Source organism: Cydia amplana, chromosome 21, assembly GCF_948474715.1.
Source record: "Cydia amplana chromosome 21, ilCydAmpl1.1, whole genome shotgun sequence".
NCBI classification, from domain to species: domain Eukaryota; kingdom Metazoa; phylum Arthropoda; class Insecta; order Lepidoptera; family Tortricidae; genus Cydia; species Cydia amplana.
The window spans coordinates 6218343-6233383 of NC_086089.1; positions in this window are offsets into that span (position 1 = coordinate 6218343).

The window sequence follows — 15041 nt, forward strand, 5'->3', positions numbered from 1 at the left end:
TCCGCTTTTAGAGTTAATCCCAATACACTTTAATAAGTAGATAGGGAGTTAAAATTTACCCAAAATGAGTATTTCTATTGCTACAGCTATATTTTTTCTGCATGTTTATTGCCAAACTTTCAATTTCTATAACACTTGAAATAGACGCCGATGAGTGGCGTAAATCACTACATAGTTAAAAGCTTCCCGCTGTCTGTCCCTATGTACCTATGCTTAGTTCTTTAAAACTACGCAATGGATTTTGATGCGGCTTTTTTCAATAGATAGAGTGATTCAAGAGGAAGGTTTGTGTATAATTTGTTAACCCGTGCGAAGTTAAATTAAACAGTCGTCAACAGTTAAGAACATTGAGTACCTAATCCCTAATCTGAACGGGAACTTTCTTAGTGGAAACCTGCACGAGAATCTCATGAAAGTTTCCAGAAATTTCCGAACATTTTGGCATTGTTCTGCAACTCGCACTTTTCTACACTAAACTAACCTGCCATGGACCGAAACTCGTTCGCAAAGTTGTCGAATTCAGTGGAGAGCGGGCGTACGGCAGGCACGGGGCGACGCGAGCGACTGACGCGTGGGACGTGCAAGGGATTCGCGGTAAAAGTGCGGTGAGTTTAGAAAGAACTGATCAAGGAATGGGATAATTTGAAAATTTCAATAATATTTATTATAATCTGTTAGGTTAACCTAGGTTAGATTTAAGTTCAAGTTTTAAAGTGCCTAATCTGATTTCTAATGGCAATGTATGAAACTACCGAGAATTTATATTTTTGAAACAGCCAAACATCTAAATTGTTAAAGGCTAATGTATAACTATTCAAGTTGAACGACAATTTCAACCGGAGAGCTGAATCCCAGGTATTTAACTATGCCATGCCTCAAGACTAAAACTGTACCATAAAAATTGCTACTACATGGCCTAAATGTATGAAATATATTTATTGTAAAATGTATCTGATTTCACAGTCTAGATGATAAGTGTGTTGTTACAGACCTTTTCTGGAATGTTTTTGAACCAAATAAAAAATTATGAAAACGTGGTTGTTGTTGCAGAATGGAGTTTTAGTCTGTATAGCAACATTTAAAAAGTTGTCCTGTCAACTGTCTTCTTGGAAAATTATATCTTTCGTTTAGTACGCACATTTTGGATTTTAATTCATTTATTTACTTATTTGGACCCCATGGCCCACGACTTGGCCTTTAACATGGTCCTTCGAGCCGGATGCAGTAAGTACTAAGCTACGGGTAGTCTTTGATGGATCTATGTTAACGAGTAATAAGATTTCATTGAATAATATTTTAATGAATGGGCCAACTGTTCAACAGGAGCTGTTTGACATACTGTTGTCATTTAGAGTGCACAAATATTTCATTGCTTGTGATATCAGGCGTATGTTCCGAAATATTTTAGTACAGAAAGATCAGCGATCTTTGCAAAATATTCTCTGGCGAGACACTCCTAATGAGTCAATAAAATGTATTCAGCTAAACACAGTTTGCTATGGAATGAAGTCATCAAGTTATCTTTCGACAAGATGCTTGAACGAGCTGGCTACGAAATTCGAGAGGCAATATCCTCTAGCCAGTTCGGCAATTTTAAACTCTACATATGTAGATGACATCATTCACACAGAGAATAGTTTGGCAAAGATTGTTGACACGCAAACTCAATTGATAGAATTACTTGCTAAAGGTAGTTTTAAACTACATAAATGGGCAGCTAATGACCCTTCAATATTGGCAAATATTCCAGTAGAGCAGCAGGTTGTTGGAGAACTGGAACTGAATAAGGACATCAAAACTTTGGGTTTAAAGTTAGATATTGACTCGGATTCTTTTAAACTTTCATGTCCAGTGTCAAAAAATGTCCCTAAGACAAAAAGACAGATTTTAAGTTACATAAGCCAGTTCTACGACCCTTTAGGTCTAGCTGGACCCGTCTTTGTCCAAGCCAAAATCATCATGCAAAAATTGGCTCAATCTTGTACCGACTGGGACTCGGTGCCCACGCCTATTTTACTAAAAGAATGGCTTGAATTTTACAATGATTTGCAGACAATGAAAGAAATTAAAATAAAACGAAATGTTACTGTTGATGACATTCAGTCTGCTCAGCTAGTAGCATTTGGTGATGCCTCAATTTCTGCATATGGAGCCGCAATTTATTTAAGAGTCACTGACAAGCATGGCAAAGTAACTATGTCGCTTCTTTGTTCTAAGAGTCGCATTGCATCTAAAGACAAGAAATTTACTGTGCCACGATTAGAATTAAATGCATCTCTTTTGATGGCAAAATTATGCTTGAGAGCATACAATACATTAAGTAAAAAGATGTCTATTAAAAGCGTGCATCTTTTCAGTGATTCTCAGGTTGTTTTGGCATGGCAAAAAACGGATCCAACAAAACTGAATGCTTATGTTGCTAATAGAGTCAAATTAATTAACGAATATACAAAGGGTTTTTAATGGTTGTATATAAAAACAGACCTCAATCCTTCTGACTGTTTGAGTCGAGGTGTAAAACCTAGCGAGCTACAAGGTAACCAACTGTGGTGGTGCGGGCCGACTAGCATGTCTGATCCAGAGTATAAGTTTACCGATGTTAGTAATGATAATGTACCTGACAACTTACCGGAGATCAAGCATGCTGATAGTTCCAAGCCGGTGTGTATGGCATCATATCAATCGGTTTCTCTTGCAAATGATTTGTTAGATAAGTTTTCTAACATTAATAAGGCAGTTAACGTGCTTGCCTACATACAAAGATTCTGTAAAAATGTAAACCCGGGTTCACAAAAGATAAAGCTTAATTTCATTACATTTAGCGAGGCAACCCAGGCATTGCATATGTTTATAAAGAATGAACAGGAAAGGTTCTTTGACAAAGAGCTGGCCTCTTTGCGAGAAGGTAGGCAGGTTTCGTCGTATTTACTATCTGTCAACCCCTTCATTGATGCTAACGGTATTCTCAGAGTAGGTGGACGTTTGCAACACTCCTCCTTGCCTTATAGCCATAAGCATCAGATAATCTTACCAAAAGAATCTAAGGTAACTTACCTTATTATTGAAAATGAACATTTGAAACTTTTACACGCCGGTCAGAAAGAAGTACTTAGCAATTTAAGTCAACGCTATTATATAGTTAACGGTTTGAGATTGGTAAAAAAGTTTGTGAACAAATGTCTCACATGTTTTAGACTAAAAGGTGTAACAGCAAAACAGCTGATGGGTTCATTGCCCGCTGGTAGAGTCAGCATAGATCGAGTGTTTGCTAAGGTTGGTATAGACTTTGCGGGACCAATCCTGATAAAGCAGTCAAGAGTGAGAAGTGTTGTCACTACTAAAGGTTATATAGCTGTGTATGTGTGCTTTGTTACCAAAGCCATACATTTAGAGTTGGTGTCAGATCTGACCACTGATACATTCTTGGCTAGCTTCAAACGATTTATTGCTAGACGTAATGTTCCAACAGAGGTTTATTGTGACAATGCCGCTACTTTTAAGTCGGCTAGTACTCAGTTGTCTGAGCTATATAAATTAAATAATAATAAATGTCATCAAATTAATGTTCAAAATGTAACTGCAAAATTGGGAACAACATTCCATTTCATACCGAGTTACTCTCCGGTGTTTGGTGGTCTATGGGAGGCCGCAGTAAAAAGTGTTAAATATCATTTGAAAAGAATGTTGGGCTCACATGTTTTAACATATGAATTGTTGTACACGGCACTTGTTCAAATTGAGAGCATTTTGAACTCGAGGCCTTTAACGCCAATGTCATCAGACGTTGAGGACCTCTCCTATTTAACACCTGGGCACTTCTTAACCGGTGCGCCCTTAACTTGCTATCCTGAACAGGATATCACGAACTTACCTGATAATAGATTGAAATTTTGGCGAAAATGTACTGCTCTGCAGCAGCATTTTTGGCGATACTGGTCTAAACAATACCTAAATGTCTTACAAAACCGTCCTAAATGGAAGACGGCATTGCCTAATATTAAAATAGGTGCTCTAGTTATCTTGCGTGAAATAGATACTCCACCTATGACTTGGCCTATGGCTAGGGTTACCAAGGTTTTTCCAGGTCAGGATGGGAAGATAAGAGCCTTAGAAGTAAAAAAGGCTAATGGTAAAGTTCATACAACTTCTATTACTAAAGTGTGTATACTGCCTTTAGATGAATAGGTTGTGTTAAAAAATGTCATAACATTGTATTTTAATATTTTATTTAAGTATTATGGCTAATTGTCCTACTAAATTGAACTGATACTTAATTTATAACTGTAAGTAGGTAGTCATGTACTATGTGTTGATGCTGTTCGCATAGAATTTATAAGATGTTCATTTAGTTCCATAAAATGTGTCTTATATTATGTTTTTACATACTGTTTCATAACTACTTTCATAGCAATCTTGTGAACTTGCTTACATAGCAGCTTATTAGTTTTAATAAGAGTTATATTAATTTCAATTTCACAAACCTTAAAAGATTACAGTCCACTCTAGATATTGATCTATGTAATACAAGTATACAAGAAGCTAATGTAAAATGTGATTTAATATTGAATAAGGTATTGATTTGTGCCTAGTTATGTTACTTTCTGTTGGCGGAATATGTTGCAGAATGGAGTTTTAGTCTGTATAGCAACATTTAAAAAGTTGTCCTCTTGGAAAATTATATCTTTCGTTTAGTACGCACATTTTGGATTTTAATTCATTTATTTACTTATTTGGACCCCATGGCCCACGACTTGGCCTGTGTGGTAAAAAAAATAATGGGTAATGGGATTTTTGTTTAAAACGCGGAAAGTTTACACCACAGAACATATTAAAGAGGTTAAAATGGCTACCGCGCGCAGTTAGTATCGGAACCGTATTCCTCTCCACATTTACTAACACTCGCGCAACGGTAGTAAAAACTTGTGTGCGTGGTGAATGGATACGCCTCCTTTAGACAGATTTGATGTCTGGCTTAATCTGAAGGTTATTGTGGCGCAAAAGGCATGTTTACTTCGTTTTTCGGTCAGCGCGGGCGAGTAGCATGCGAGCGTTTGCTCAAAACCGGCGGCGACACGTACCCTGCTCGCATCGCCATTCTAACTTGTTCTGTGGTTTACACAAACTCTCAAAAACGACCGAAAACAGAATTTCACTGCTGTTTTAATTTAAAAAATGAGTTGTGTTTATTTACATTATGGTGATTGGAATGAAAAAACAACTTCAAAGATGGTTCCAATTTATCAGCAACTCAGGAAACAATTACTCAAAAGTAATGAGGTAACATTCTCAGCCCGTTTTCAGATTTAAACGTCCAACTTGGGAGCGGGTTTTAGGCGCCGGGTTCGTGAGACTATCTCAATATTTCTAAGCACATTTTTTTAACTTACCTACTGTCTATTTTTATTTCATAGTTTGGTAAAAAGATGGTTGTTTTGTACCTACTGTGTGTGATGGTATTATGTGTTTTGTGTGGACCATTTTTAGGGTTCCGTAGCCAAATGGCAAAAAACGGAACCCTTATAGATTCGTCATGTCTGTCTGTCTGTCTGTCTGTCCGTCTGTCTGTCCGTCTGTCTGTCCGTCCGTATGTCACAGCCACTTTTCTCCGAAACTATAAGAACTATACTGTTGAAACTTGGTAAGTAGATGTATTCTGTGAACCGCATTAAGATTTTCACACAAAAATAGAAAAAAAACAATAAATTTTTGGGGTTCCCCATACTTTGAACTGAAACTCAAACATTTTTTTTTTCATCAAACCCATACGTGTGGGGTATCTATGGATAGGTCTTCAAAAATGATATTGAGGTTTCTAATATCATTTTTTTCTAAACTGAATAGTTTGCTCGAGAGACACTTCCAAAGTGGTAAAATGTGTGTGTCCCCCCCCGTAACTTCTAAAATAACAGAATGATAAAACTAAAAAAAATATATGATGTACATTACCATGTAAACTTCCACCGAAAATTGGTTTGAACGAGATCTAGTAAGTAGTTTTTTTTTATACGTCATAAATCGCCTAAATACGGAACCCTTCATGGGCGAGTCCGACTCGCACTTGGCCGCTTTTGACTAAATAAGATCACTAATTAAATATTAGGTAAATTATTATTTGGTAACTATTTAACAATGAACAAAGTTATATAGTTATATATATAGATACCTATATATAAATATCTACTTAAATACATAGAAAAAAACCATAACTCAGAAACAAATACTTGTGAAAAACACATAAATAAATGCCCTTACCAGGATTCGAACCCAGGACCTACTGTTTGCAGACACCAGATAGGGTCACCTACCCACTAGGCTAGGGGGCCATTTATCTAATACCTTTAAACGAGCAATTCCTGCATATTTATTTATTTATTTATATATATATATATATATTTCGGGGATCTCGGAAACAGCTCTAACGATTTCGACGAAATTTGCTATATGGGGGTTTTCGGGGGCGAAAAATCGATCTAGCTAGGTCTTATCTCTGGGAAAACGCTAATTTTTGAGATTTTATATGTTTTCCGAGCAAAGCTCGGTCTCCCAGATATTGTTTAAATATTAGTGTTGTAAACATTTATGTTTAAGTATTCAACAGGTTTCACCCTGTAGAAATGCATTTGCCTTATTAAACCAATCGAAACAATCGCATGCCTGGCTTCTAAATTCCAACAAGTGCAAACGCTACCATTCATTCAATAACATACCTTAAACACTAGAAAACACAGTCGAATTTCCAACTTCCAAGGGTCTACGAGTTTCGTAGCAGTTCGTAGCAGCGTAGCACGCATAGACTAGGAATCCTCAAGACGGAGTTTAGAGCAATTATTTCATGAAACCGATGCTGCCAAAAATACTGGGGTGCGGGGAACGAGGTGAGCGAGTCCCGTGCCGTGATTGGTCCGTTCAAAGAAACGGACCACAGATATAGGAAGGAAGGAGATCGGGCATGCCCGGCGATTTGTATTGAATACGCCTGTCGCAAGTTCTCGAACACACACAAAGCACCAGTAATTATAAAGACAACGCACGCACACACCTAAAGTACGCACACTTGTAGATGGACGCTCCTATTGCACAATACACGCGCATCATTTCAATGTCTGTGTACATGCGAACGACCAGCGAGTCGTGTCATCACGCACGCACACAACGATAATTACGGTAACTGAGCCGGGACACCGTGATATCGATATTTGATCGACTGTCGGAAAAGACTGTGTGTCGATAACTTCATGAACACTATTCAAATATAAATATTCGGAATCATTGTTCTTAATTGCCTATTTATGGAATAAATTTACTTGTTAAAACAAGACATTTGATTTAAGTAGATATTAGTAGTTTATCAAAAAATAAGGAATGTACAGTACATAAACTTTACGTAACTGTAAATTATTATGCTTAAATTGCTTAATAATGTACAGTTGCATATATTACTTTATCTACACACATATTAAAAAATGTCATATGATGTGTTCAGAAAAAAGGCATTCGAAATTTGATTGCAATAATAACATCGAATTTTTGATTATTAATTTATTATAGAGCAATAAAAAACAATAATTTTCTTATCTGTGCAAATGCACGCGGGTATATAGTCAATTACTGCCCAGTAAAATGAACCCGAGACCTCGTGCACAGTAGGCAGACACTGTAGCAATCTGTAGCATCTCTCAAGGAGAGGCTTAAAAAATGTTGGCTTTCCGATACATAAGTAATTCGGTTTTCCTCGATTAGTACTTCTTTAGTTTCCTTTACTTTTCTGGTTCGAGCTCATATCTATTTATTTATGATATATATTGAGTATTTATTTATTTTATTTAGGTTATATTTATATATATATATACGCTTTATTTTATTTATTTAAGTATTTCTATTTATGTTTATATATATTATTTGTAGCAATGTGTATTCAAAACTTGCATTTCATTAATTTTAGTGATTGTACACTATTGTTTTTGTTTGTCATTCATCGTTACTTTTGTTTATTCGTTTTCTCAAAGGTTAACTGGAAGAGATCCCATACAGGGATAAGTTCGCCTTTGTTGTATTTAATTTACTCTGTAACTATGTTTCTCGTTTTTATTTCCATGTGCAATAAAGTATATATACATACATACCATTAGGTAACCAATTACACAAAATTTACACTAAATAAAAACAGTGACCATCTTTAAATTTTTAAATTATTTTTAGCGTCAACTAACCCTGGGCTGGTTTTATCGATACGTGTTTATAGGTGCCGCACAGCACTATCCAAGCGGAGCACATCGCTGCTGCACTATGAGAAAATTTCTCATTGAGTGAATCGTTTTGTACCCAGTTCATTGCGGCGTAAACACTGTACTTTGCAATCATGTTACTTGTACAGCAGTATTGTATAATGAAACATATTAAATGACAAGCAAGTGTAAGCTTACATGGATACAAGTCGGAATATTACGTTGAATTCGTGGTTTTATTTGAAATAAGTAGTAAAACCTGTGAAAAGTGATCCCATTGGTCTGGAAATTAATCAAATCACTGCGATGTTTACAAGTAATTATTGCACAACTCGGCATTTTGGTAAAAAACAGAAGTTTTTCGGTGAACAGCGCGCGTGCATACTCGGTAACAACGGACGGCGAACTGGCGGCGTTGTATGCTCAATGAGCTAACAACTGCGACACGGCCGCCGGCGGCTTGTCCGCTCTCTAGTATTATATGCTCTGAGAAACGGACCAATCACGCTACGGGATTCTGACACTTGACTCAAAGATGGAGTAAAACTACCGTATATTTGTGGCAGAGGGGGTAGCGTTACTATGCTCAGTCTAGAGGATGTCTTGTCTGTGGTAGCACGTCTACGGTGAAGTTGGTAACTTATTTGTTGAAATGTTTGTCAAACAACATGGAGTTTCATTATGGCTATCTTGAGAGTCTGAGGTCCTTTGAGAACTATTCAGAAACTGTATTGTTATTTAATGTTGAATAATAAGACTGTTGATGTTATTATTACGCGACAATAACTAAATAAGTTTTTGGCAAAAATTTAATTTTTGGTACAAGCTTTTATCGCTGACTGTACTTTTCTTACGACAGACAACTAATACTCATCGAGACAATTCTAAAAACCCCTAACACAATTAGGTTGCGTTGTTTCATCACAGAGTTCCTATGGCCACCTCCTGTCTCCATCATCAGATCAGTTCGACAGTACCATATTATTGTATTGTCATCAGAACTACATACAGCTGCCAATTTTCATGACGCTACGATCCTTGGAAGATGGTTAAATTAGTTACCTTATATTCCATTACATAGTTACATACAGGTCGACCTAATAAAAGCTTGTTAATAAATGAATAAATGGCTTCTAGATTACTCTTTCTGTGAGATCAAAGATTTTTTTGGCCTACCCAACAAAATATAAATGTAATTTTCACCACACCAGCTCGGAAAGGCTTACTTTGCACTTCAAAAACGGATAGCAAAGTTACACTTTGCTATCAGTAATTCACATGTGAGGCAAAGTAATCAAATGCAAAATTTGAGTTGTTTTCTTATGTTTGCTGGTAGAATTGACTTTTAAATGATGATTTTGGATGATAAATATGAAGCGGTGGTGGCCGAGTGGATATGACGCCCGACTTTCAATCCGGAGGTCGCGGGTTCAAATCCTGGCTCGTACCAATGAGTTTTTCGGGACTTATGTACGAAATATCATTTGATATTTACCACTAGCTTTTCGGTGAAGGAAAACATCGTGAGGAAACCTGCATACATCTGCGAAGAAATTCAAAGGTGTATGTGAAGTCCCCAATCCGCATTGGGCTAGCGTGGGGACTATAGCCCAAGCCCTCTCGCGCATGAGAGGAGGCCTGTGCTCAGCAGTGGGACGTATAAAGGCTGAATTATTAATTATTAATACCTATTTTAATAAATTTTAATGTTATACAGGGTGCTTCCTGTAACAGGAGCGATAAATTTAACTGTAGGCTGTACTCCTCAAACTGACCAACATTTGTTCAGCAATTTTTGAAAATTATGAATCCTTTAGACTTCCTCTTTTTCATACAAAATAAATATTGCCTTCAATGTACGCTGACATCAGTGCGTTTGACGTTGCTTGTCACGCTTTAAACATAACAAAATTTGCAATACATTGCGTCTTAGAATAAACTTTAAAGTATAATAAAAATCAAAACATGAGTTATTTTCAAAAGTTGCTGAAAGTTGGTCAGTTTGAGGAGTACAGCCTACAGTTTAATTTATTGCTCCTGTTACAGGAAGCACCCTGTATATCTATCTATAATAATCTATCTATCTAATCTAATACCTTTAAACGAGCAATTCTTGTATATTTATTTATATCTATATATATTTCGGGGATCTCGGGAACGGCTCTAACGATTTCGATGAAATTTGCTATATTGGGGTTTTCGGGGGCGAAAAATCGATCTAGCTAGGTTTTATCTCTGGGAAAACGCGCATTTTTGAGTTTTTATATGTTTTCCGAGCAAAGCTCTGTCTCCCAGATATTTTAGATATATATACAAGAATTGCTCGTTTAAAGGTATAAGATTGAGTAGGGATATATTTAATATGAAATTGAAGTTTCCCTTTGCTAAGAAAAAGCAGAGTTTTACGCATGAGTGCCACATTACCCTTTATCCGCGTACAGCGCTGACCTCACAGAAAATAACAAGATATTGCCCGGTACGGCCGCGACATGCAAAATTAATATAGGGGAGGACAGGGATATGAAGGAGCATGCCACAAAAATATCTACTTTGGTGGAGGCGTAACGCATATACGCATAGCATGGCTACCTGCAGAAATGGGGCCAGGTACTAGAGTCAGACCGAGAAAAGCCTGCAGCGATTTTGATAGCCCACGCAGTGCAAATGTCATTTTAAACGTCAAACTTCTATGAATTTATGACGTGTAAATAACACTTGCACTGCGTGGGCCATCAAAATCGCTGCAGTCTTTTCTTGGTCTAACTCTATATAGGTACATATGAATCTGAAGCTAAGTTATCAAACGTTATCATCAGTGATTTGGTTGCCATTAGGGTTAAAAATTAATGATTTTTATCTTATGAAATGTTTTTAGTAGGTAAGTAATTGTATTATAACACTACTTAAACAACTGTTTGTGAAAAATTGAGTCCATATTGCGGGCTTACTGCCGTACCCATACAAAACATTCTACTAGATCCCGCGGCGTGGCAACCAAATCCCGGATCACTGGTTATCATGCCAAATATCGATATTTACCCCTTCTTATCTTTATCACAAGTATTTAAAAAAAGTATCATGTACCCGAATCTTTGCTCGAACGCCCCAATTTTTTTGTTAAATTTTTGTTTAAATCATACTTTTAATTTTGACTTTTTATCAGCGCATTCCATTTATTTTTATTAAAAGGGTTTTTTTAGAATTAGCTAGCAGGTGGCCATAGGCTACGGAGACTGCTTACCATATGGCAGCCGGCTTAGGCGGCCGCTTAAGCGACGGGCTGTATGCTTGTATGCCACCGACGTGGTATAAAAAAATCTTTTTTGGATTCTTCTTACTTAAATTCTAACGTATTTGACTTTAGAAGTTTTGATTCAACTAATTATTGAAATGTTGACAGTTAAAATAATTCCCTTTCTAATATTTAGAATCAAGTGTATGTGTGTGTGTGTTGTATTTGTATTTGTATTTGTAAGTGTTGGTTAATTATCGGTTTTAGGATATTGATCCAATTTATTTCTTTTTACTCAGAAATCAGTTCCGCTAATTATCTTTTTCAGTGCAGTGGGACTTGTTCCGCATGCGTAATTATTTATTTATTTATAGTTTGTCGTCCGTTTTTCCCCGTTCTACCCTAAGCGGACCCTGGCGGCTCGCTGCGCTCCACGGATTTAATAAAACACGGTAAGAGCTCAGGTATCATGATGAGTACTTCATTTAATGTTTTTATTAAAAGTCTACAGGCCTATAAGAGCTAGGCCGAGGTTAAGTTATAACTTAGAGGTGATCCTAAAGTCTTGTGAGGTATTCTAAAAAGAATTATCAATATCGAATTTTCCGCCCGGAAGTTGCAATGCCATAAACATAAATATACAGCCCAATATGTATAAATATTTGTTGAATACCTTTAAACGAGCAATTCTTGTATATTTATTTATTTAAGTATTTATATGTATATTTCGGGGATCTCGGAAACGGCTCTAACGATTTCGATGAAATATACGGGGCATTTCGGGGCCGAAAATACCATCTAGCTATATCTTATCTCAAGGAAAACGCGCATTTTGGAGTTTTTATGTTTTCCGAGCAAAGCTCGGTCCGCCAGATATTATTTGTTGATAGGTAATCTGCAGCTAAACATATAAATAATAGATAAGCCTTCTTGCATGGGAAAGTAACCCTTTTCAACCGTAGCGTTCGGATTTAAGGTTCAAATCGAATTGAACTTATGAATCACCTGACTTGACTGAATTGAACTGAATTATCTTAAAATTAATTACTGAAACTATTTTGCATATATCTTTTGTCTTTCGTAAAACGGTCTGAAATGGGGAGCCTGAAAAGGGTTAGGAATAGGATCCTGTCGTTATCGCCACTCGGTAATAGCTCAATTTATTAAAATGACGATTTTAAAAGCTCGCAAAGACTAATCGCTGTAATAACAATCCGTCTTTTTGAAGTATTTGCCATCACTGTTTAAAGTCGGGTACAAAAGGTAATTTTTAGTCGCATTTTGGCAAGGGCTGAATTTCCGATCCTAATAATATAAGTATTAAATAAATAAAAAAAAATGCCCTACCCTTTATGCCAAATCCATTTAATACCAAAAATACCTTAGGCACATCATTTTGGAAAAGAGCTTGTACTCTTCAAACTGCTCGATCGATTTCTATCAAACATAGCTAAGAATTTAACCAGCGCAAGAAAACACGCTTTCACGTAAAAAACCGCATTTGAAATCGGCCCATACATTAGAGAGCTACAATGCCAGAGACAAACAGACAGACAGACATTTCATTTCATTTATTTATTTCAATATAAACTTACAGTGTAGCACCAAAACGTTTACATGAGAATTACGACTATTAGGTTACATTATGAGTTATACCTATATCTAAGAAAGAAAATTAAATAAAGAAACAATGTCAGCTAAATGATAAAATGAATAATCATTATAGATTAAAATTATAGATTAAAATAAAATAATTACAACAATAAAAAAATGTCAGGTCATTGCCATTAAATAATCAAACTTGAGACACTTAAATTAAATTAGACCAATCGAATTACAATAAGACAATAAAAAATAAACAATAAAATAAATTAATCAGATAAAATACTATTTAAGCTTTGGAGACATTTTCTGCAAAATTCACCAACATGATCAGCGAAAACATCAACATCATGACCCTCAATAGCCATCACATTAAAAAGGGCCAGTGCCCGGGGCGTAGGCGCGTTATCAGCCTGGCGGGTGCGCGCGCGCAGCCACGCGAACAGGCGGTAGCGGCGCCGCGGCGGCAGCGCGTTCACGGCGTCCGACACCGTCCGCTGTACTGGCACATGCAGGCCCATTCGTGCCAGCACGGAAGAATTGTTCACTCTGTTGTGTACAACTCCATGGTAATGTACCAACAAAAGTAGTTTTCGTCTCAGTTCTAGAGAGTGGAGACCTACCATCCCTGAGACAAAACGAGAGGGGTATAGATAGGGGTAATAGCCATAGGACCTGCTGTACAGATATCTTGCGAACTTTTTTTGTAGCTTTTCAATCATGACAATGTACTTGCACTCGCAGGGATCCCACGCTATCGCACCGAATTCGAGTTTACTACGGACGTATGCGTTGTACAATATTACCGCTATTCTCACATTTCTAAATTGAGAACTCATCCTAATAATAAACCCTAGGGTTTTAGAAGCACTTTTACATGTGTCAATGATGTGCTGTCGGAAATTAAGATGAGCGTCCATGGTTAACCCCAGATCACGTATTCCACCCACTCGTTCTAACTGAACGCCTTGGAGACTATAGGAGTGATGGATGGGCGACCTAGCCCTAGAGTACGTCATGACCTCAGAGCATATAATACTAGAGAGCGGACAAGCCGCCGGCGGCCGTGTCGCAGTTGTTAGCTCATTGAGCATACAACGCCGCCAGTTCGCCGTCCGTTGTTACCGAGTATGCACGCGCGCTGTTCACCGAAAAACTTCTGTTTTTTACCAAAATGCCGAGTTGTGCAATAATTACTTGTAAACATCGCAGTGATTTGATTAATTTCCAGACCAATGGGATCACTTTTCACAGGTTTTACTACTTATTTCAAATAAAACCACGAATTCAACGTAATATTCCGACTTGTATCCATGTAAGCTTACACTTGCTTGTCATTTAATATGTTTCATTATACAATACTGCTGTACAAGTAACATGATTGCAAAGTACAGTGTTTACGCCGCAATGAACTGGGTACAAAACGATTCACTCAATGAGAAATTTTCTCATAGTGCAGCAGCGATGTGCTCCGCTTGGATAGTGCTGTGCGGCACCTATAAACACGTATCGATAAAACCAGCCCAGGGTTAGTTGACGCTAAAAATAATTTAAAAATTTAAAGATGGTCACTGTTTTTATTTAGTGTAAATTTTGTGTAATTGGTTACCTAATGGTATGTATGTATATATACTTTATTGCACATGGAAATAAAAACGAGAAACATAGTTACAGAGTAAATTAAATACAACAAAGGCGAACTTATCCCTGTATGGGATCTCTTCCAGTTAACCTTTGAGAAAACGAATAAACAAAAGTAACGATGAATGACAAACAAAAACAATAGTGTACAATCACTAAAATTAATGAAATGCAAGTTTTGAATACACATTGCTACAAATAATATATATAAACATAAATAGAAATACTTAAATAAATAAAATAAAGCGTATATATATATATAAATATAACCTAAATAAAATAAATAAATACTCAATATATATCATAAATAAATAGATATGAGCTCGAACCAGAAAAGTAAA